We start from the raw sequence: 21,793 nt of genomic DNA, 5'->3' as shown, positions 1-21,793 counted from the left end.
TGCACACATATGCTTTAATTTATAAAGTTTTTTTTTTGTGGTTCAACACAGTGACTGTTGTAACTAGAGGGAACAGATCCCTTTTGACACTGAATATGTGAATTACACGTGGACCAGGTGAAGCCTGGATTCAGCCCTGTGAAGAAGGCTAGTTGGCTTAGGTACTGTTATTTTGCTGTGAGGAGACAGCATGACCAAAGGAACTTACTTGTGGGCTTGCTTACAGTTTCGTAGGGTGAATCCACGGCTGTCATGGCAAGGTAGGTGTATGGCAGCAGGCATACAGGCATGGCTTTAGAGCAGTCACTGAGAACCTAACATCCTTATCTGACAGTAGGAGGCAGAGAGAGAAAGACTGGTTGGGGTAGACTTTTGAAACCTCCAGTGACACACCTCCTCCTACAAGACCACACCTCCTAATCCTTCCTAGACAGTTTTACCAACCAAGAAGCCAAGCATTCAAATACATGAGCCTATGGGGCGATTTTCATTCAGACCACCACAGCAAGTGGTTCCCGTCCAGTGGATGGGGATATTCAGTCTCTAGGTTTTATTAAGCATTTATACAAAATGTGTTTCTCTTCTCTGTTCAGTCTTTTCTCACTGTTCTGTTTTGCATGCAAGAGATTTTTCTGTTCTTCTTGCCCCTAGTTTGTGTGATGAAATCTAGGTCAGACTTATATGGGCTAATTGCTGTTTTCAGTTCTTATAACTCCCATTTATGGCTCTCAGACCTGCTTCTCTTTTTGGAAGGGGCGTCAAGAGGGGTGGGCCAGGTTTCTTTAGTAGCTTATGCTCGAGACCAACATTCAGTGCTATCTGAAAGGCCCTTCTCCAGAACTTTATTCATATAAATAATCACCTCGATTTGGATGTTTGACCAATTACTTTCACTGAAAAATGGGATTATACGCGGTTAACTGGTTCTGTGATTACCAATCCACCTTCCCCAGAAACTGACCTTCACTTGCCTTGGCATTGCCTAAACATGCATTTGAAATACAGACTCTATTAATAAGGAGGATCTTTTAAAGCATGGTCCAGAGAGAATTACATAGGGTTTTTATTATTTTATTTTTGCTGGACTGAGGATTGAGCCTTGTGCATACCAAAACAGTCTACCATTAAACTGCACCTCCAGCCATGACTGTAGGGTTCTGGAGAGCTTAGTCAGGCACTGGACCTCGTAAAAGACAGTGTGGACCTAGTTGACCAGACACTCAACAAGCTCTTCTTTCAGCCTTAGGTGGGAACATGGGCAGCTCTAGAGTGGTGGGAAAACCAGAAGCTGCTGCCATTTGCCTTCCACAGTTCACTTCCAAGAGATAGGGCAAGCTTTGGGGTGTACTAGTGTACCCCTTTCCTGTGGACAGTCTCCTAGTGGACACTTCCGAGAGACAGAGCGGGCTTTGGGGTGTACAGTCTCCTAGTGGATGCCTTTCTTTCTTTCTTTCTTTCTTTCTTTCTTTCTTTCTTTCTTTCTTCCTTTCTTTCTTTCTTTTTTTTTTTTTTAATAAGCTTTAAGCTGGGTTTGAGAGGATGTTAAGGCAGGAAGATTGTGTTTGAGCCCAGCTGAGGTAACATACTGAGACCTTGTCTCTAAAACCTCCAAATCTGTACAGCTCTAAGGTGAGAAAGTTTATAGTTTTTAATGCACAGTCATAATTTTGTTCAAACTTCTGTGAAACTGCTGTTGATATGGCAGATGGCTGCGATAAAATGGGAACATATAAACCAATGTAGGTTGAATCATAATTAAAAATATCTCTATGATTCACTAAAATATTTTTCATTTGGGTTAACTCGTTAATGCTGTAATCTTGTTTTATTCATCATTTGAGAAAAACCAAAGTAGACAAAGCAGGCTGGCAAAATGGCTCAGCAGGTTAAGGCACGTGATGCTCTGCTTGATGACCTGAGTTTGCTCCCCGTGTCTCCTCCCCTGGTGGAAGCAGAATAGTTCTAATCTCTACATTCCCACTGTGGTAATGATATTTTCTTTAAAAAAACAAACAAACAAACAAAAAACTGAGACCAAAGGAAATAACCCAAATGGCTTTAGAATTTCTCCATTGATCAATTTTTAGGTCATGAACTTTCTGAAGTAAAAGAATCTCAATAAGATGATTGTTTATAGAAGCTGGTAGAGACCTTTGCTTTTTTGCTTTCTCTTCTGTTGTAAAATATTAGTTGATGTGTTACATTTGTTTATGCTGTTTTATGATGCAAAGAAGTGTTGCATTCTTGTATGTTGTATTTGTTTAACTCTGTGAAGCTGTGTTACTTTGCCTGCCTAGAAATCAGATTGGTCTAGTAGAGAGCTGAATGACCAATAGCAAGGCAGGAGGGAGAGGATAGGTGGGGCTGCCAGGCAGAGGGAATAAAGAGAAGAGGAGAAGGAGAGGAGGACAGGACATCAGGGACCAGTAAAGAAAGACATGCAGACTAGAGAAAGATAAAAGCCAGAGGCAAAAGGTAGATGGGGTAATTTAAGAAAAGCTGGCTAGAAGTAAGCCAAGCTAAGACTGGGCATTCATAAGTAAGAATAAGGCTCTGTGACTTATTTATTTGTGAGCTGGGTGGGGGGTCCCCCAAAAGAAGAAGAGTATAAACAAAAAACAGCTCCACTCTTCAGTGAGTTTTCAGTGTGTTTTACTTGTCAGGAATACCTAGTCATCTTCATAGGAGATTATTCCCGGGCACCGTACAGTGGGAAGAGCTTCTCCCTGGCTTGCCAAGAGGAATGGCCATCCTCCCTTCCCTGTCTCTTGCGTAACAGCCCAAAGTAGGCGTATATGGTATTTTTCTTGAGAGTTTACAGCATTTCTAATGTGGCACTGAGCTGTTTTGTGTTTTTCATGCTTAAAATCTTACTGAGCCCAGTGAGAACTGGCTCCTGGTGAGTTGGTGGTCATTTTATCAGAAGGGAAAGGGGATGTTCTAGGGCTCTTATAAGGGTGTGGGTCCTGTTCACGAGGTCTCCATCTTAATGATCTAATGATGCCCGGAAAGTCTCACCTCCAGACATAACCACATTGGGGTTTAGGGGTTCAGCATACGGCATACAAACACACTGTGCAGCAGTGCCGAATATCGCGTCACGTCTCATGCTGGAGTCTGTCAGCGCCACCACTCTGCACCCTGTCCTTGGCTTTCCCTGCTTCCCTGTTTCACTGTAGTGGCTCTTTAACAAGACTGTTTGGCCCATGGGAACCTTTGAGGTTTCCTAGTGTGTTTTGAGTTTGTAACCAGTCTGAGCATGCTGAGCTCTGGTGATGGAGTGAAGCTCTGCATAACAGAGTGTAGCCCTACACTTTCCTTTTCTTTGGTCTTCTTACTGTGAACCAGGCAATTTAAAATGTTTGTTAGAGTCAAAAAAATTACCTTATGTTTATAAATATACTCTAGAATCGACTCATTTGCTCCTATCTCATTCTTGGTGAGAACAAAGCCCCAGAATGCTCTGCATTTTCAACAAAGCAGCTCATTACCATGGTAACAAGGAGTAGTTTATTCTAACTGAGGCAGGGTTTTGGTCTCTTGCTTTCAGGAAATATAAAAACAATCCAATGCCTTCTTGAAGACTTGACAGCATGATCTATTCAGAGTCATGTCCAAATAACCTTCGCTTATAAATATGGCAGCAAAACTAAGGTGTATTGTAAGGGAAGGACAGTCCCCTGAACTGGGGTTCTGTCACCTTGTGAAGACTCAGATCAGATCCAGATGGCTTTCCATGTGTCAGGATAACCTGACTACTTCCTGTTAAGTGTCATGACCATCGCCATCCTTCTCCCTGTCCACCTTGAAAACAGCTGACTGGCAGGGGTTTAGGAGAATAGAGAATCACATGGGACAAAAGTAAAAGTGATTTTACTTAGGCCAAATTGCCCTTGAGACCCTCACAGTCTTTTATCTAAATGTGTGGTTGAGATTTTCAAGTGTGTTTCTTAGGTCTTACTATGTGGCAAGGCTGTTTAGAACCTACATCATCTTAGGGATTTTCTTTACGAGTAAAGCAGAGGTGTAGCAGAGCACATTGCTGGGAGCAGAATAAAAGGAAGATAGAAGGATTTGAGATATGTCACCAAAGCTGTCTACCCTAGTTTCTGTAGGCTGAAAAAATTTAAATTTTTTTTTCTGGTTGTTAGTAAAATACAGTTTCTTACTTCATCTTTTAACTTATGAATAGAATTAAAGAGTTTGGGGAAAATCAAAGTATAATTAATTTGAATCTGTAGGTAGGATGATCTGAGAAAGCACTACGTTTTGTTAGGCAAACAGTAAAATTTGGGGAGATAGTATAAGAGAACTCCTAATATTACAAACATTGTGGATAGTTTAATGTAATTAGAGCATTAGACTTAAAAGAGATGTTAAAATTTGGGAAGTGAAAAGTTCTGGGAATTGAACTTTAGGCCTCCTGTACAATTTGGGTAAGATTTACTTGACAATATTTGTGTATCTGTAAATGTCCATAGAAGAGTGCACACAACTCAGACTCCACTTAGAAATGCTGTTCTAGTTCAGGAGCATGCAGCCCTGGAGCCCATGTCAGGAGGGAGGGGGAGGGAGAGGGTGCAGGACGAGTGAAGCAGAAATAGAGGGGCAGTCTTCTGCAAACAGTTAGGTGTGTTCTGAGAAGACACGAGCAGAAACCTGGAAGAAGAAAAAGACACAAGTGGATATCACTGGGAAGCAGCAGATTTTATATCAGCAAGCGTCAAAGCTGGGGGATGGGATTGTGTATGTCATGTTTGAAAAAGAGTAGTTTCCCATTAAACTGAGTAAGCACAAAGGAGGCAGGTAAGCAGAAATGATAAGTGGCCCTGCCTTCTGGAACTTCTGAAGAGTGTAGTGTGGAAAAGGATAGGATGGGAACTGGGAAGATGGCTCAGTGAGGAAGAGCTCTTGCAGAAGACCTGAAATGGAATCCCAGAACCTATGTGCAGGGGATCCGATGCCTTCTTAAGACCTCAGAGGACACTGGGCATACATGTGGTGCACTGACAGATGTGCAGGAAAACACACACACGCACAGAAAGGTGGTAGGGTAGAGCATCTGGATTTTTTCACAATGCAAGAATAGATGAAGAGAGCAAGATGAAGTTGAACTGTGGTAGCTTATAGAACAGGGTGGCAGCAGTGAACACTGGCAAGAAGTGGTTGGAGTCTTGTTAAAGTCTGAAGGCAGACCCAGTGGGGTTTGTGAGGAAGGAAAAGGGACCAAGAAAGAGTCAAGGTTTCTGATGTTAAGAAATGAAAAAATAATGTTTCTGCTTATTAAAATGGGGATGATTGTGGAGTGTGCAAAGGGAATCAGAACTTTTACTTTGGACATGGCTGAATCTGAGAACCTTATTTGATGTGCATATAGAGAATTGAAATAGGATGATGTGGGATTCCCCTCTGTATGCTATGAATATTATTGGTAAATAAAGGAACTGCTTTGAGCCTATAGCTATAGGGGAACAGAGCTAGGCGGGGAAAACTAAACTGAATGCTGGGAGAGAGGAGCCGGAGTCAGAGAGAAGCCATGTAGCACCCACTAGAGACAGATTTAGCCGGTAAGCCACAGCCGTGTGGTGATACACAGATTAATGGAAATGGGTTAAATTAATATGTGGGAGTTAGCCGGTGAGAGGCAAATGGGCCAAACAGTGATTTAATTAATACAGTTTCTGTGTGATTATTTCTGAGCTAAGTGGCCTGGAATCAACAGGCAGCCTGCTGCTGCATGAGGAGAGATAGGTTATAGATTTGGGATGGCAAAGGGGGGTATCTTGGGAGAGTTGGGGGAGGGGGAACCATACTTAGAATATATTGTATGAAAAATCTATTTTCAATTTAAAAAATAGACAAAAATAAAAGAATTCCTGAAAAAAATAATGGGTAGTTTGACTTCTTTAATGATTATACAAAAATGGGATGATTGCCAAAAACCAAGAGGCAGGTTCTGGTAGGTGAGGTCAGACGTGTGTTTGTAAGGCGAGTGTTTACCACTCCCCACCTTATTTTTTGAAACAGGCTCTCTGCACGACTTGAGTAGGCTGACTCGTCTGCAAGCCCAGTTATTATTATCATTTTCTTAGCTCTGGAATTACACTGCCTGTGCTGGTTTCCTGTGTGGGTGTTGAGATTTGAACTCAGTTATTCATGCTTTGCCTCATGCACCGTGCTAACTGACTGACATCTCCCCAACCCCAAGATCAGGGAATGAGCATCTAGAGAGCTTTAGTTCAAGTTCTGAGCAGTGTGAACATCGTGTGTTGGCAGGCAGTAAACCAGCACGAGGATTGTAGAAAGGATATTTCATTAGGCTTCTTGATACTATTTAGTCTGTGCATTTTTAAAGGTAAGGCTTTCTATTCCATAATAATTTGAGGAAAAAATTAAGGAGGCACATAGTTTTCAGGGATTTTTAGAAATGTGGTAGAACAATTAAACATGAATTTTTGTGGGAGGGCGTTTTGTAATGTAAAGTCTTTGTGAATATGAAAACCAAAAGGGAAATTGACAATGATGTGATCGTTCTGAAAATGTAGTGTATACTAGATTTTTTTTTAGGCATGGTGATGCGTGGCTATAATCCCAACACTGCAAAGTGGAGGCAGGAAGGCCAGTAGTTCAAAGTCATCCTTGGCTCTATAGCCGCAAGGCCAGCTGGAGACCAGCCTAGGCGAATCCCTGTCTCAAAGATTTTTCTCTTAGCTTCTTGGCCCTTCTTATTTCTTGTTTCTAGCTAGTTCTGTGTTAGGAAACATGTTAATTTCAGTGGTGATTTTCTCTATTGCTATTCTTCCTTTCCATATTAAATTAAAAACAGCTATTTCTACTGCTTGCCTTACCTGGATTTTTGTTTTCTTGATGTTTGGTATTCCTCTCCTTCCCTCTTCCCCTCTCCAAATGAGAGTCTGCAGAAGGCAGTATGTGTGGTTTTAGATTTATGGCTTTCCCATAACTGTGCCCCAGAAGTTTATAGCTAAGAGCTGGATGTGGTGGTGCATGCCTGTAATCCCAACGCTCTGGAGGTTGAGCAGGAGAATCATGAAGTTTACAGCCAAGTCTCATCATATAGGCATGATGCCATTTTTTTTCTATCCAAATACAATTCTAGGGCTATAAATCCTAATTCCTCTACACTTATGCTAATGTGAAACACTTTAAAAATTCAGATTTTTAACCTGCTTTCTGGGGTTTTTCTTTCTGTATTATTCCATCCTCCCTATTAGTAGTTGGAGGTCTCCATATATGTTTTCCTAAATATTTCAAATCTGAGACTTTAAGTGCTGATTTGACTGTATATCAGGATTGGCTTCAGTCCCCAAAAGATGTTCCTGTTTGTTTTGTTTCTCTGCAATAGCCTGATCTTAGCCTCCTATTTGTTTGTCATCATCTGAGTGCTCATATTGTCCTCATGGGTTTTATGTTAAAAAACAACAGCTGAAAAAAAACAACCGTTATTTTGTGAGCTGGTTGGCTGCAGAGTAGCTTGTGAAGCCTTCCTCTTAGCACTGTGTGTGCTCACTGCCCTTTCTGTTCATAGCCTTTACTCTTTATGTACTGTGTACTTCTTAAGTTCACCTCCAAATCAGAAGGTCCACTGGATGAGGATTTGCTTACTATTGTGTTAGCCTCTGAAAGGATGCTTAGAACCTAGGCAGGTGCTCGGGAGCCAGAGTGACTGCAAGGACATGGCTTTGGTAGTTAAAAATAATTAAGCTTCCTAACTCTGGGATTTGAGGAAGAGAAACAGTTTTACTTGAATTAGAGGCTGGAATTGTTTTACACTTGTTAAATGAGATGGGGGAAATCCCTCAGAGTTAAGCAGTGCATTTCTCATAGCCTGATTTCTGCAGGCTCCACCAGGTGCGCTCAGTTTTACACAGAAGTGCTCAGATCTGGAGGAGCTGCACCTTGGAAACGGTTACTTTCTTTGTGGTTTTTATTGACTCTCTGGTTTATATCTGTTAATAGCTTTTCCTACACTGTTCTCATCTCCTACACTGGATGATTCCTGACCTAAAGTCATAGGATATAAATTTGAGTAATGAATTCCATCTAAAAGAACATTGTTAAATTTATTAAATTACGCCCTTCCATGTATGCAGTTTTCTAGTTTTATGTTCTGTTCTCTTTTGTTTTCTTTTATAACAAACAAGCAAAATACTCTTTTGATATTTGAGTCTCAGTTTGAGACTGAGGTTGATACTTACAATCTAAGTACAGATCTCACAGTTTTTGCCCTAGAATTCTATCTTACCGTTTGGGGGGGGGGGCGCACTCGTTCATGCTAGCGCACACCTTTAATCCCAGCACTTGGGAGGCAGAGACTGGCGGATCTTTGTGAGTTCAAGGCCAGCCTGGTCTACAAGAGCTAGTTCCAGGATAGGCTCCAAAGTTACAGAGAAGCCCTGTCTCCAAAAACCAAAAATAAAAATTAAAAAAAAAAAGTTCAGCAATCGAAAAAACCAAATGAGATGTCCTGAAAACCATAGGTTTAAAGCATTCCTTACTAAATTTCACGTGCTGCCAAGTTTAGGGAAGAAGGCTGGGGTTGTATCTGAGCTGCTTTCTTATTTCCCAGCGGCCTGCTGTTGACCACCAAGCAATGCAAGGAAGTAGCATCCTGTCTTGTGTGGAAAGGAAAAGGTTGAAACCATGCATCATAAATCCCAGCACTTTGTTAGCTGTGACTTTGGTTGCTTATTATCTATAAAATGGACAATATGGAAGGGATTTATAAAGCAGAAACTTTGGAAGAAGAAAATTTGTCATTTCCGTTTTCTTCTGTCCCCTGGCTTTCCCTTCTCCACATGTGTCTTCTGTGCTCTCTCTCCTTCCTGCGGCAAACACCTGAGAGACACAGCTTACCTTGCTTACTTCTGCTGGGCCCTGCAAAGAGACCCTGCCTCCATGTCCCCACATTTTCTTAAAAGATTTATTTTGTATTACTTTATGTGTATGAGTGTTTTGCCTGTGTGTACAACTGCACCACATTTGTGTCTGATGCCCAAGGACGTGGGTGCTGGGAACTGAACCCAGGACCTTTACAACAAGAAATGCTCTTAACCACTGAGCCACTCACCAGCCGCATGGCCTTACCAGGGTTCTCAACTTCCCAGAAGAGTGCCACAGCTGGGGCCAGCTGCTCACACCATAGCAGCATGCTCTACTTTGGCCAGCAGTGAAGCTTGATCTTTGCTGACAACCTCCTTTCTGAGTAACAGAAATACTAAAGAGTTCTAGATGTGATCTGTGTATTCTTTCTAAGAATTCTGAACCAGGAAAATTGGGGTTTTCTATTGAGGTTAATAGTGTGTTTTTAAAATGAATATAAACTTAAACAGAAGAAACCAGGACATGATGATAGAACACAGCTTAATTATATTTTATAACATAAACCTCTAAATATTTTTATGCTTTTTAGTATTCTCTTCTTCTTTAGTTTGGGTTTTAGGAGCCTATTTATCAGAAAGTGTGCTGATAAGAGTTTGGCTTTTTTAATTTTTATCTATTTTTTTATTTTTTATTTTTTGGTTTTTCGAGACAGGGTTTCTCTGTAGCTTTGGAGCCTGTCCTGGAACTAGCCCTTGTAGACCAGGCTGGCCTCAGACTCACAGAAATCCACCTGCCTCTGCCTCGAGTGCTGGGATTAAAGACATGCACCACCACTGCCCGGCTCATTTACTTACTTTTTAATACTGCCAAATTAAATACACAAAAGCAACTTTTGTATTGCTAATAGCTTCTGGGAGAGAACAGTCTAGATAGTTATGTAGGTATTCAGCAGCTTCCCTCGCACTTTCAAAAGCCCCAAATCCTGTTTTTTTAAAGTATAAAGACACCAGGCTTTAACTAGAAATGCTGTAAGGTCTCCCCTTGATTCCTCACCATGCCAAACACAGCTGTCCAAAGGCATCTCTACATAGACTTTTAACAATAAAAAAAGTGCGAGGAGAGGTGATAACAACAGTAGCCCGTCTTTCCGCCATAGACTTTTGCAGGACACTGAGGAGTCGGGCATGCTGTCCTGCTTAGGGAGAGAGGCAGTCAGCGCCAAGGCCAGACTGCTCTCTGGCAAGGTCCAGTCCATCTGGGCTACATAGTTAAGACTCTTGTCTTAAAATTTAAACAATAAACAAACAAAAAAAATTGGCTGTGACAAGATTCTGGATAAATATCAGGACTTCTAATTAGAGGCAACCTGCGTTAGTTCTCTATTTCACATTAGTGACGGCCTGATCTGACCCTGTTAACGGCGTTACTGCCAAAACTAAAGAACTTATGCACCGAGCAGTGGTGGCGTATGCCTTTAGCCCCAGCACTTGGGAGGCAGAGGCAGGTGGATCTCTGTGAGTTCCAGGCAGCCAGAGCTGTTACACAGAGGAAAAACAAAAGCCTTTATGCAAATGGCCTAGAAACCACAGGTGTTCTTGTCTCTGTCCCAGTGCTAGGATTACAAAACCTAAGCCACCGCATTTGGCATGCTAAATAACCAGCTAAACCTTGAACTTGAAATCTTCCTACCCTAGCTATGTTGTCCATTCTTCCCGGTAGCTGGGTGTCTTAGTTTCTGTTCTCTTTGTTTGAGGAGACACCATGACTGAGGCAACTTTTAAAATGAAGCATTTAACATGCTTCCAGCTTCAGAGTTAGAAAGGGTGCTAGAGAAGCGGCTGGGAGCTCACCTCTGCTCCACAGGCTGCAAGCAGAGAGCAAGTGAGACTGGGCCTGGCATGGGCTTCCCCACCCTGTCCAGTGACACACCTCCTCCAACAAGGCCACACCTGCTAATCTCTCCCAAACAGGTCTACTAACTGGAGACCAGGCACCCACTCATAAGAGCTTATGGAGGTCATTCTTACTCAGACCACCACACTGGGACCGCAAGTCTGTGCCATCAGACCCCTCTGAGAACTTTGACCTGTGATTAGATCTCCTTTTAAAGAGTGGAGAAGTAGGGTTAAAGGAAAATCAAACGCCTTGTGCTTACTGATAGGAACTTTTGTACAGTTCATTATATAACTCATTTGACATTTATGATTATTGGTTGTTCCATATGGGTTCATATAAACATGCATGGTTTTGTTTTAAATGCTATAAAGTGTACTAGGACTATATCTTAAGTGTTTGATCCTTAGCTGTGCAGACACGAATGTGCACTCTACCTGTCTCACACTGTGTATTAAAAAATAAAATGACCTAGCCAGGAGAGGCAGTTAATGACTATAGTCCCAGCATTGGGAGACTGAACCAGGAAGATTATGGGTTCAAGACCAGCCTAGTCTACATAGTAATAATAATAATCCTGTCTCAAAAAAGCAAACAAGAGCCATAAATTTTACTATTTTAAATGTATTTGAATGTGTGTTCTGCCTGCATGTGTATATATGTCTGCACCCCATGCCCCATTGGTGGAGTCCAAAAGAAGGTGTAGGATCCCACTAGGGCTAGAATTACAGACAGTAGCAAGTCACCATGTGGTACTGGGGAATCAAAATTGGGTCCTTTGGAAGAGCAGCAGTGTTCTTAAGTGCTGAGCCATCTTTCTAACTCCCAAGAGCTATAAATTTTAATTGATAAATTACACATTTGTGAAATGGGAATATTAATTGTATCTAGATAAGTGGTCAGTGCTCAATAAAAATGACTAATTGACTTTGACATTTACATAATAATGTCTTTCCTTTTTCCCCACATGAGTGAATGTGGGCAGTCTCCTGATCTTGCTATAGAAAGATGTTTACAGGATAGTTTAAAATAGCAAATTTAAATAGCAAAATTAAATTTTTACATATATCTTATATTAAAGTGGTACAAGTTAATAGTATCTTAAATAAGATAGATTCAGGTACTACGTAGGCTGTTTATAGTATCAGACTGGGGAATGAGAATCATACCTGTCTAGGGTCAACAAGATGCATAAGAGAGCTTGCTACCATGCATGAAGACCTGAATTTGAGGCACAGGTCTCACATGGTAAAGGAGAGAATGGACTCCTGGATGCTGTTACCTGACCACACAAGTGCCGAGACACACATACCTCTCTCTCCATGCATCCATATGCATAACTTAAAAAATAAAGAAAATCATGTTTTTAAGAAGTGAATTGGTTGAACCAGCTATGGACGTCCGTGCCTGTAATACCAGCACTTAGAAGCTCTCACATTGAAGCTACTCTGGGCTAGAATAGTGAGACCTTTTCCCAAAGCAGTGCATCTAGAACTTCCTGTAAAGGAAAGGAGAGAGAGACTGGTCGCTGTTGACCTCCTTGTCAGTCACTATACGTGAGCTCTTTATTACCCAGTTTCCTAGTGTCTCCCTTTCTTTTCAAGTTGCTTCCTGGTTTACTTCCTGTTCAGTTTTCAGTAATGGGTGTGGAATGAAGCAAGAACTTATGTTGGTGCCCATTGTCTGAACCAGGAAGGAGTATGGCTGTGGGACTCAGGATGCCCAGCTGCCTCACCCGCCGACCCTCTCTCCAAGTCAGTTAGCCTGTAGCTCCTCACTGCGTATACACAGTCAACGCTTGAGGGCTCATTTATTCAGGGCATTCCCCTGCTTCTGTGTATTTATGTCTCTTCTTAAACAGTAAAATAGGAAGATTCAACTCCACAGAAATAGAAAAGTAACTCTATACAATGAAGCTTAAGCAGTTTATTACCACACATAGCCCGGGGTGGCCTTCAACTCCTGATCCTATTTTTGCCTCCCAAGTGATAACAGTATGTGTTCATTAATTCTCTTATCAAAAGAACTCTTATTAAATATATCCTCTCTTACCTTTTTCCTATTTTGAGTTTGGAAGCTATCTGAAGAATCAAGATTTAAAAAAACAAAAAACTGTTGTAAAACTTCCCCTGGTCCGGATTTTGCTGTTCTGTATTTCCCTCAGGTGGCTAACCTAATTCCTAATTCCTGTTCTCCCCTGTTTTCCTATGCATTGGTGGCTGGTTGTCCAGGACTGAGCAGATTGCAGTTGGTAGGTTTTGTTTTCTCCCTCAGCAGGAGTCCTTTAATGTCTTACTGTGTTGCAGTTTTGTTTTGTTAGCAGTGACTTACTAGTCCAAGTCCTTCATGTAGTAAAAGCTAATGAGTGGAAGTATTTCTTCTGTCGTTCCTTCTTCCTTTGAACTACCAGGAACTACTTTCATTAAAGACTCAGCTGGCTTTAAGTGTGTTTTTGCTGAGTTAGTATCCTCTATGACACTGGGTAGCAGTAACAGGACCTGGTGGTAGATTTTCAGTATAGTAGGTATTGAGTAGTTGGTAACAGTCCAACTTCAGATTCCCTGTCCCGCGCTACCGTCTCGCCAGCAAGAACCACGCGGTACACATAGGATCCTTCTGCAGAAAAGCTTTATGTCTCTTGGGAGCTAGAGCATAAGCCACATGGTGGAGACCCAGATAAGATGGAACCCATCCCTTATATAGGAAACAGACCCTGCTTTGGACGTGTCACTCTTTGATTGGTCAATTGCTCCCAGTCCCAGGTGATACCTTGGGAGTAGTGGAAAAATACCAACACGTGTGAGCTTTCTAGCTCACCTGGCGGTGCAGCGCCATCTAAGGTGGAGAGTGTGGTTGCAGCCTTCTACATCTCCCCCTAATTTACTTCTTTGCAGAAAGGCAACTCCCTCAAAAGGTAAAGATAGAGGTCGCACTTCCCAAAATGAAAACATTAAAATGGGCTTACACGGAATCTGCCCCTAGGTTTATGACACCTGGAACCTATCCGGCCTGCCCTCTGCCAATTTTTCTGGGAAAGGGAAATATACGGCAGGAAACCCTTATGCAGAGCGACTTATCTCTCAGAGAGGGCCATTCTCTGTGCGATGCTTTTCAGCTCCACAACCTTCAGGGCTAGCTAAGCCAAGCACTCCACCCTGTGCAATGGACCACAGTCCTAGGGGTGCAGGAGCTGGTTGGCTTAAACCTTACTGCTTTAACATAGATAACCACATATCAGAAGAGGCTCCCTGTTTTAGGGCAGCCAGCGCTGTGCAAAAACCACTTTGTCCCTAAGACTTTGGGATTTGAGTCAGCAGACCATCCAGAGGAGAAACACTATTCCATAGCATAGGACTGTTCCAAACATTCCAACCCCCACCCATTCTTTGAAGTAGGAGATGAAGGACACAATCCAGGACTGGAATCCTTTGGCCAGGCTTATGTCCACTCGCATGGAGTTGATTGTCACGATGGACCGTCTCAAGGAGGACAGCAAATCATCAAAATTCTCCTGCAAGATACAAAGACAATTCTCGGGACAAGTTAGCCATTTTTATAAAGTTCTCATATGGTACACTGGTCACACATAAGGCTGGAGTTTTCCATTTACAGCCCAATTGGGCAAGCTGCCATAAGCTATCCACCTGTTCTTGCATTAGGTCAATTATTTGATTAAGAACCATTATTTTACCTCTAATAGATGTATCTATGGTAACCTGCTGATCCAGGGCTGTAGCCACTGTGGTAGATAACTGATTGAGGGTCTTTGTTTTCCATGGTATAGGCTGTGCTGCCCCAGTGGCGCCTAGGAAAAACCCAGGCCCTGTTTGTTGATATAAGGTTTAAGATTTATTGGCTCCTGTATTTCTTGCTGGTACGGTGGCCTCGGGTTCCAGAGCCCGCCCGCCATCCAAGGGCTGTGTGCGGCCCTGGGCCTGCTCGCTGCGCGGATCCCCGTGTCCCAGGCCAGGAAGTAGCGGCTCCACCCCCAGGCGCCCCTGCCTTCCCCGCGGGGCTAGCCTAGTTCTCTGAGGCTGTGTTGGTGGCGGAGTGTGGCGGGAGCCGACACTCAGACCGAGGCGGCACAGGCAGCAACATCTCAAGGTCCGCGCCAGAGCCGCTGAGGCTCAAGGGGCCGATGGGAGAGGCGGCGACCAGGGCCGCTTCCCTACTAGCAAACTCTCAACACCTGTGCCACAGCAAAAGCGGCTGTAAACTCTCACAGATCCAGCCAACGACCCAATCACCCCAAAATCCAAGGGCCCTTCGCATCCACCTCCCTGCAGATCCTGAAACACCAGACAAGCCAAGCGTATACACAGCAATCTTTTAGGAGGACTTGAGTTCTTAAAATGCTAAGCAGTTCTTAAAAACTTAAGTCGCACTATGTAGATGTAATACGGTACTGCCTGTTTACTGCGTCTAAACCTTAATTGCGCTTTTATTATGATAAATACGATCAGCCCTGCCTGAAGTCAGCATCGTTTAGCGTAGCCAAATGGAACCAAGCCATTTTACCCTCAGAGACCAGCACAGTTTTAGGTACATTGTAAGCCTTCTGGCCTGGCTGCTTGTGGCGCCGCTCTCATTCTCGGTGACACCCTCCAGGCCAGGCACCAACTGAGCCTGCGCAATATGCCTCCCACCATAGCCACAGAGCAAAGCTCCGCTCCAGCTGCCCTCCAGCCCCAGCTGCACCCACTCCGAACCCAAACCGGTGTACGGAGCAAAGCGGAACTCAGAGAAGCAGGCTTGCTGGTCTGCAATCATTAAAAGGACCTCATTTAATCTTTTAGGGAATTTGGGCGTCGTTTAGTCTCTTTGGCTGCTTCCTGCTGAAATTGGGCCGTTGCATTTTTAGGGGTATACACTACAACATTTCAGGAGGTCTCGGTGATTCAAACCACATAAATCCCAAGTACACCCTTAGGCTCTCCTTTTCTGTGGAGACGAAAACAGAACCTCTTTCCCAAAACATCATATCCTTAGCAGTTTTTAAGTTTAAATATCTTTCTCCTATCCAGTACACAAAAGACAACACACATAACATAACATAAAGCTTCTGACCTTGTAAATCAGCCTTCTCCCCCATTTTTACTTTTTTAAAATCATTGGGGGGTCCTTTTTAACTTATTTGGGTGCGCGCGCACAACCTCCCACTGCTGCTCAGTTTCTGATATGCTCTCTGGACTTTAGAGCGTACCTCTCTAAGCATGCATGCCTGCAGTTCTGAATCCTCCTTGTGTCCAAGGGGTCTCCGGCGGTGCAAAGTTCTTCTTCCCGGGTATGGCACCAGATGTCCCGCGCTACCGTCTCGCCAGCAAGAACCACGCGGTACACATAGGATCCTTCTGCAGAAAAGCTTTATGTCTCTTGGGAGCTAGAGCATAAGCCACATGGCGGAGACCCAGATAAGATGGAACCCATCCCTTATATAGGAAACAGACCCTGCTTTGGACGTGTCACTCTTTGATTGGTCAATTGCTCCCAGTCCCAGGTGATACCTTGGGAGTAGTGGAAAAATACCAACACGTGTGAGCTTTCTAGCTCACCTGGCGGTGCAGCGCCATCTAAGGTGGAGAGTGTGGTTGCAGCCTTCTACAATTCCCTACAGTTTATTAGGGTGCTGCCTTAGACTGCCTAATAATACTCATTTCTCAGCTTGTGCTCAAGTTAACATGAACTTCTGTACTTGGGTACTATATGTGACTGTTTTAAGGCCTTACCTGCTTGCTTTTTCTTGTTTTCTTTTTCTATAGTGCTGGGGTCGGGGTGAACCCAGGGCCTTAAAATGCTAGCCGAGTGCTCTGTTATTGAGATGTATATTCCCAGCCATATGTAAGTTTTTAAAATGAATTTACATACTTACTTTCTAAAGTATAATTTCTGGGCTTGATTCAAAATTTGAACAGTAGAGGCTAAAATATGTCTGTACTAAAATATTAGTCTAGGGAGCTTTGGCATTGCTTATTGAAGGCATTGCATTTACAGTTTGTTTACTTGTTTTATTTTGCCAGTGCAGAATTTAAGTTTCTCAGCAATTTACCAGCATTTTAAATTTTTAAGTAATTTTAGAAAATAGTGTAACAAGTGTTCCTAGTGATTAGAAGCCGGTTCTGTACTTTGCTGTGCTGTTCTAATGCCTTGGGTCTAGTCCAAAGCCAGAGAGAGCTGACTGAGCCTGGACAGTACGGATGATTGTCACAGTAGCACCCCTTTTCTGTATTAAGGATCCCTCATATAAAATACGCTATTCAGATTCAGTGTTGGAGGCTTTGTGGCAGTAGTATTAAACTAATCACATAGCCCCTGCCCCACAAAGCTGGCATGCACAGTTGCACAGGTGGAATGTGACCCTGCACCTCTTCCTCTCCTTTGTAGGGCTGTCTAAACACTCCTGGAGCCGTTCCTACATGTGCTGTGTAGAAGTACAGACGGCTTTTATAGTGTCAGAGTGTAGTACCACGCGCTGTGAGTCTGACATGGTGAGATGGTAGCCTGGTAGGGACTTATGCCCAGCCGCAGTATGTATATGTGCACACACGCACATGTCTGTGAGCACTTGCGTGAGTGAGTGTGAGTGTGTGTGTGTGTGTGTGTGTGTGTGTATGCATATGTGTAGAGGACTGAGGAATTATAGGTACTGCTCCTGAGGAATGTTCACCTCGTTATTGCCAAGTAGGCAAGGCTGATTGGCAGCGAACCCCAACAGTCCACTGTCTCCATCCTCAGTGTTGGGTTACAAGTGCACGTCACTCTGCCCAGGTTTTTATATGGGCCCTGGGTGTCAGATTAGCCCTTGGGCTTATAAGGCACACACTTTACCAACAGAGCCGTCTCTCCACTCACCCCTAGTTTAGATTTGTCAAAAGACTGATTCTTTTTTCCTCTTACCCCATAGTAGTTAAAATCTATTACTGAATTGATTGTGTGTCTTCCAGTGCCTTGGAGAATAGCTAAGTGTGAACATGTTTCTCCATCATCATTTTCAAGGCAATCTAGTTTCAAGCATTTTGTTCAATTAAAAAAAAATTATCCTTGTATGTGTGCATGTGTGTGTGTGTGTGTGTGTGTGCACGCACATGTGCAGTAGTACACAGTAGAACAACTGAGTCTCTTCCACAGTGGGTTTCTGGGGTCAAGCTTAAGTTGTCGGACTTGCTCATCTTTTTAGAGACCTTTAGTTTTGCATTTATTTTTTTTAAGAGAGTCTCACAGAGTTCAAGCTTGTCTCAGGCTTGCTATGTAGCTGAAGACTGTCTTGAACGTCTGACTCTGCCCTCACCTCCCAGTTGTACCACCATGACCAGGGTCTGCAGTGCTAGGAGTCACACCCAGGGCTCCTGGCATGCTAGACAAGCACTGTGCCAGCAATGAGTCACAGCCCTGGCCCAAAGGTGGTTTTTCATTTCAATAAACAAGCAATCTGTAAGTTAGTGCCCCCTGACATAAGTTTGTGAACCCTGATGAACTTGAGCCAATTGGTTTTTGACTGTCTTGAAACAGCGGCAGACCTCACGACACGTGCCATTTCTTCAGGAGTGGTTCATTTTCTTTGATCTGGATTTGCTGACTGGAAAAAAAGGTGTATATGGTCACTGTACTTGATATAAAAGATATTTTAATTGACATGAATGTAACATTTTTTCCTTCCATATGTATTTTTTAGTAAGTTAGAAGTTTTCCATTATAGTCTCACCAATGAGGCGTTAAATCATCTTAGATTATACAGACTTTCTATAAGTTAGCTTTCTTGTTCTGTTTTTTTCTTCCATCCCTCTTTTTCTCCTCTCTCCCCTTTCTCTCCTCTCCCTTCCCTGTCTCTTCCCATCACTAGACCAGGCTGGCCTCAAACTCACAGAGATATACCTGCCTCTGCACCTCCCCCATTTGGGGATTAAAGTTGTGTGATCCATTTGTCATTTTTCTTTTGTGTGATTCCAAGGCATGTTAAACTTGGGGAGCTTTTATATATTTCAGTGTTGGGAGATATACCCCTCTTTGCTGCAGACCTCGCCCCCAGTATTTCAGGGTGTGACTAAATTTAAAAAGAGGGCCTTAGAGGAGGAGAGAATGACTTCAAGTGAGGCTTTGGGGGGTCAAAGGCTAATTTAGTGTTAACTCCTGTGCTTGGCTATTTCATTGTCCCATGGAGTTTGCCATAAATTACTTATTTTATGAACGCTAGTTTTGTTTGCTCTTACTTATGGTGTAAAAGTCATGTAACAATTAACCTTGGGTCAGGTGGGCACTGCTGTCTTAAGTGCCATTGCCAATTCTAAGATGGAAGCTGTGAACATCAGGCTCTCTAGAACCACATGCTTCCAAAGGCCATTCTCCCTGTTGTGGTTGGTTGGGTTTTACCATCAATTAAGAGAATGAGAGATTCCCCTCCCCAAGACAAATTCAGCCATAAATGCTTTGGTGAGTGTTCCTTTAAAGCCATGTGTGAATGAGCAAGGCTAGGTGTCTGCAGCCCTGGCTACATGGGTGGTAGGCGGGCATTCAGCCCCTGAATTCACAGCCCCTGAGAACATTGTTCTCTTAAACTGAACGACAAGGAAGAGCTGAGCTGCTCCCTGACAGCGTCCACCCGTCTCCTGGAGCTCGTTTTAAGAAGCTATTTTCCCACACACAGGATTTGTTTTTAGTGTTCTGTGGGAGTTGGATGCATTCTGTCAGTGCTTAGAGATGTGCCTCTGTCTGAATTCACACCTTCCTGGCCTTGGCACCTTTTCCAGTTAGCGCAGTGGGGAGTCTTGTGCCGACTTCTGCTCTGATGCTGCCTGTTTCGGCGCTTCGCTCCTCTGTCGTTCAGTGGGAGAAACCTGACCTCACTTCAGAGATAAAAGCTCTTTTGATAAATGCCCTCAGAATTCTGTATAATTTTATTTGTACTGTAGATGAGTCTAGACATTTTGTTGTTACTTCCTTGTTTTATTTGAGGCCTTGATGTGGTGTGCAGGCTGGCCCTTAACTCCAGAGCTAACATAGTCTTACCTCATCCTCCTGAGTAACTGGGACCACAGGTGTGCTAGCACGCCTAGCAGCCACCTGTGAGAAGAGCTTTACATTTGTTTTTGTTTTGTTTTGTGTTACTGTGTAGTCCAGGCCAGCCTCTCAGTTCTTGATTCTCTCGACTCAACCTCCTAAGTGGTATGGGTTGCTTTTTTTTTTTTTTAAGAGAGGAAAGTAATTTAAGAGGTACTATGTTTTTAAGACATTTTTTTAACTCTACGTGTTTGCCTGTATATATATATATGTGTGTGTGTGTGTGTGTGCTACCACATTCATGCCTGATAGCCTTAGAGGCCAGGAGAGGTCATTAGTGGACCCTCTGGAATTGGAGTTAGAGACTCCAGCTCCCATCCTTTGCGAAGGCTCCAGATGCTCTTAATCACTGAGCCAGCTTTCCAGCTCTGGGCTTGCAGTTTTATTCTTAATATAATCTTGCTTGCAGTTTTATTCTTAATATAATCTTACTTTTTTCATGACCTAGCTATGGGTCTCCAGAAGTCATGCCTTCGTTATTTTTCTTGTTATCGTGACAGAATGCCTGGCCCAAAGCAGCTGCAGGAGGGAGGACTGGTTTTGACTCCCAGTTCCAGGTGGGGATGGGCGGGGGCGGGGCAGGAGGCTGCTGCAGCAGCAGTGAAGGCAGAGCTGGGACCTCACAATAAAGTAGACCTTCTACCGCAGCTAATGTAATTAGGAGCTCCTCGCGGACATGCCCACAGATTGCTTTCTGGGGTGGTTCTGAGTCCCATCAAGTTGACAGTCAAGGTTAACTAGAAATCATCCCACCCCGCACAGAATCTGCCAGCACTTGTTTTCTAGAAGTCTTTTTGTATGTTTCATTTCTGAGACAGGGTTCTGCCTCTGCCTTCCAAGTACTGGGGTTAAAGGCATCTACTAGCATTGCCAAGTCTAGAAGCCTTTTTTTAAAAAAAACGTTTGAGACAGAATCTTTAAAAACTTCTTAGTCCTGTTTTTATTCTCATCACATTACCTTTTAATTCCTTACCGATCAAGTTTACCGCTCTACCTAGAGTTATTATTTGGCAGTAAATACCTGTAATCCTAGCAAGCAACAGGCTGAGACAAGTAAACTCTGGACTGCACACAGACCCTACCTCCGAAGACCAAGAGCTAGGGGTGAAGCTGGTCGCTTCGCTTGCCCAGCTGTGCAAGGCTCTGGATTTGATTTCCAGCACTGTGCATACGAAAACCTTACTTTGACTTTTTGACAGCTTGGTGTTCATACCCAACCTTTGGCTGGAGGTGGGAGTGAGATACGTGTTACATCATCACCCAGGCTGGCATGGCACTTACTGTAGCCAGCTGACCTTGAATTCACAGCCATCTTCACCTTCCTGAATGCTAGGATTACAAGTGTAATTAATCTACCACACCTCACCCCATACACATTTTTTAACACATAAATTTAATCTTTTGTGGCTTAAACTTGTGGTTTTATACTGTTTTCATATGAGTTTCCCCATTTTTTCTTAAGATTTATTTTTATATATAAGTGTTTGCCTCCATGTCTGTTATGTGTACAGTACCATAGGAATAATGTGCTGCCCACAGAGGTCAGAAGATGGCATTGGGAATTGAGTCCCTGGAACTGGTTATAGGTGACTGAGCCAACCATGTGGGTGCTGGGAATCAAATCCTCTGTAAAAGCAGTCACTTAAGCACTGAGCATCTCCCCCACCTCGATTTTCAAGCTTCTATGAGCTGGAATTAGATAGCATCTAAGCAGGATACTGGAGCTTTGGAAAACCAGATTTTGGCCATCACTTTGTGAAGTTGTCCAAGTCTGAGTAACTTGATTGTTAATCTCCCCATAGCCCCACAGAGTTCCTGTGATAGGTGTGATCTCCCCACAGCCCCGCAGAGTCCGTGTGATAGGTGTGATCTCACCACAGCCAAGCCCCCATAGCTGCCTTCATCAGAACTCTACTTTGCCCCTAGCAGTTCCTCACAGTGGGTTGCCGAGGGCTCCACCAGCTGGCACCGCCCTCTCCCTCCTCCTGACCACACTCTGCCTCTTAAT

General features: G+C 43.3%; 1 protein-coding gene across 6 annotated transcripts in view; it reads left to right on the top strand.

Annotated features, from left to right (window-relative positions):
- Fbxo34 (F-box protein 34) overlaps positions 1–21,793 on the top strand; it is a 67,535-nt gene that overhangs the window by 37,218 nt on the left and 8,524 nt on the right. The window lies entirely within an intron of this gene.

The sequence above is a fragment of the Myodes glareolus genome, chromosome 12 (assembly GCF_982192425.1).
Source record: "Myodes glareolus chromosome 12, mMyoGla1.1, whole genome shotgun sequence".
Lineage (NCBI taxonomy): Eukaryota > Metazoa > Chordata > Mammalia > Rodentia > Cricetidae > Myodes > Myodes glareolus.
This window is presented reverse-complemented; position numbering and strand designations above follow the sequence as displayed.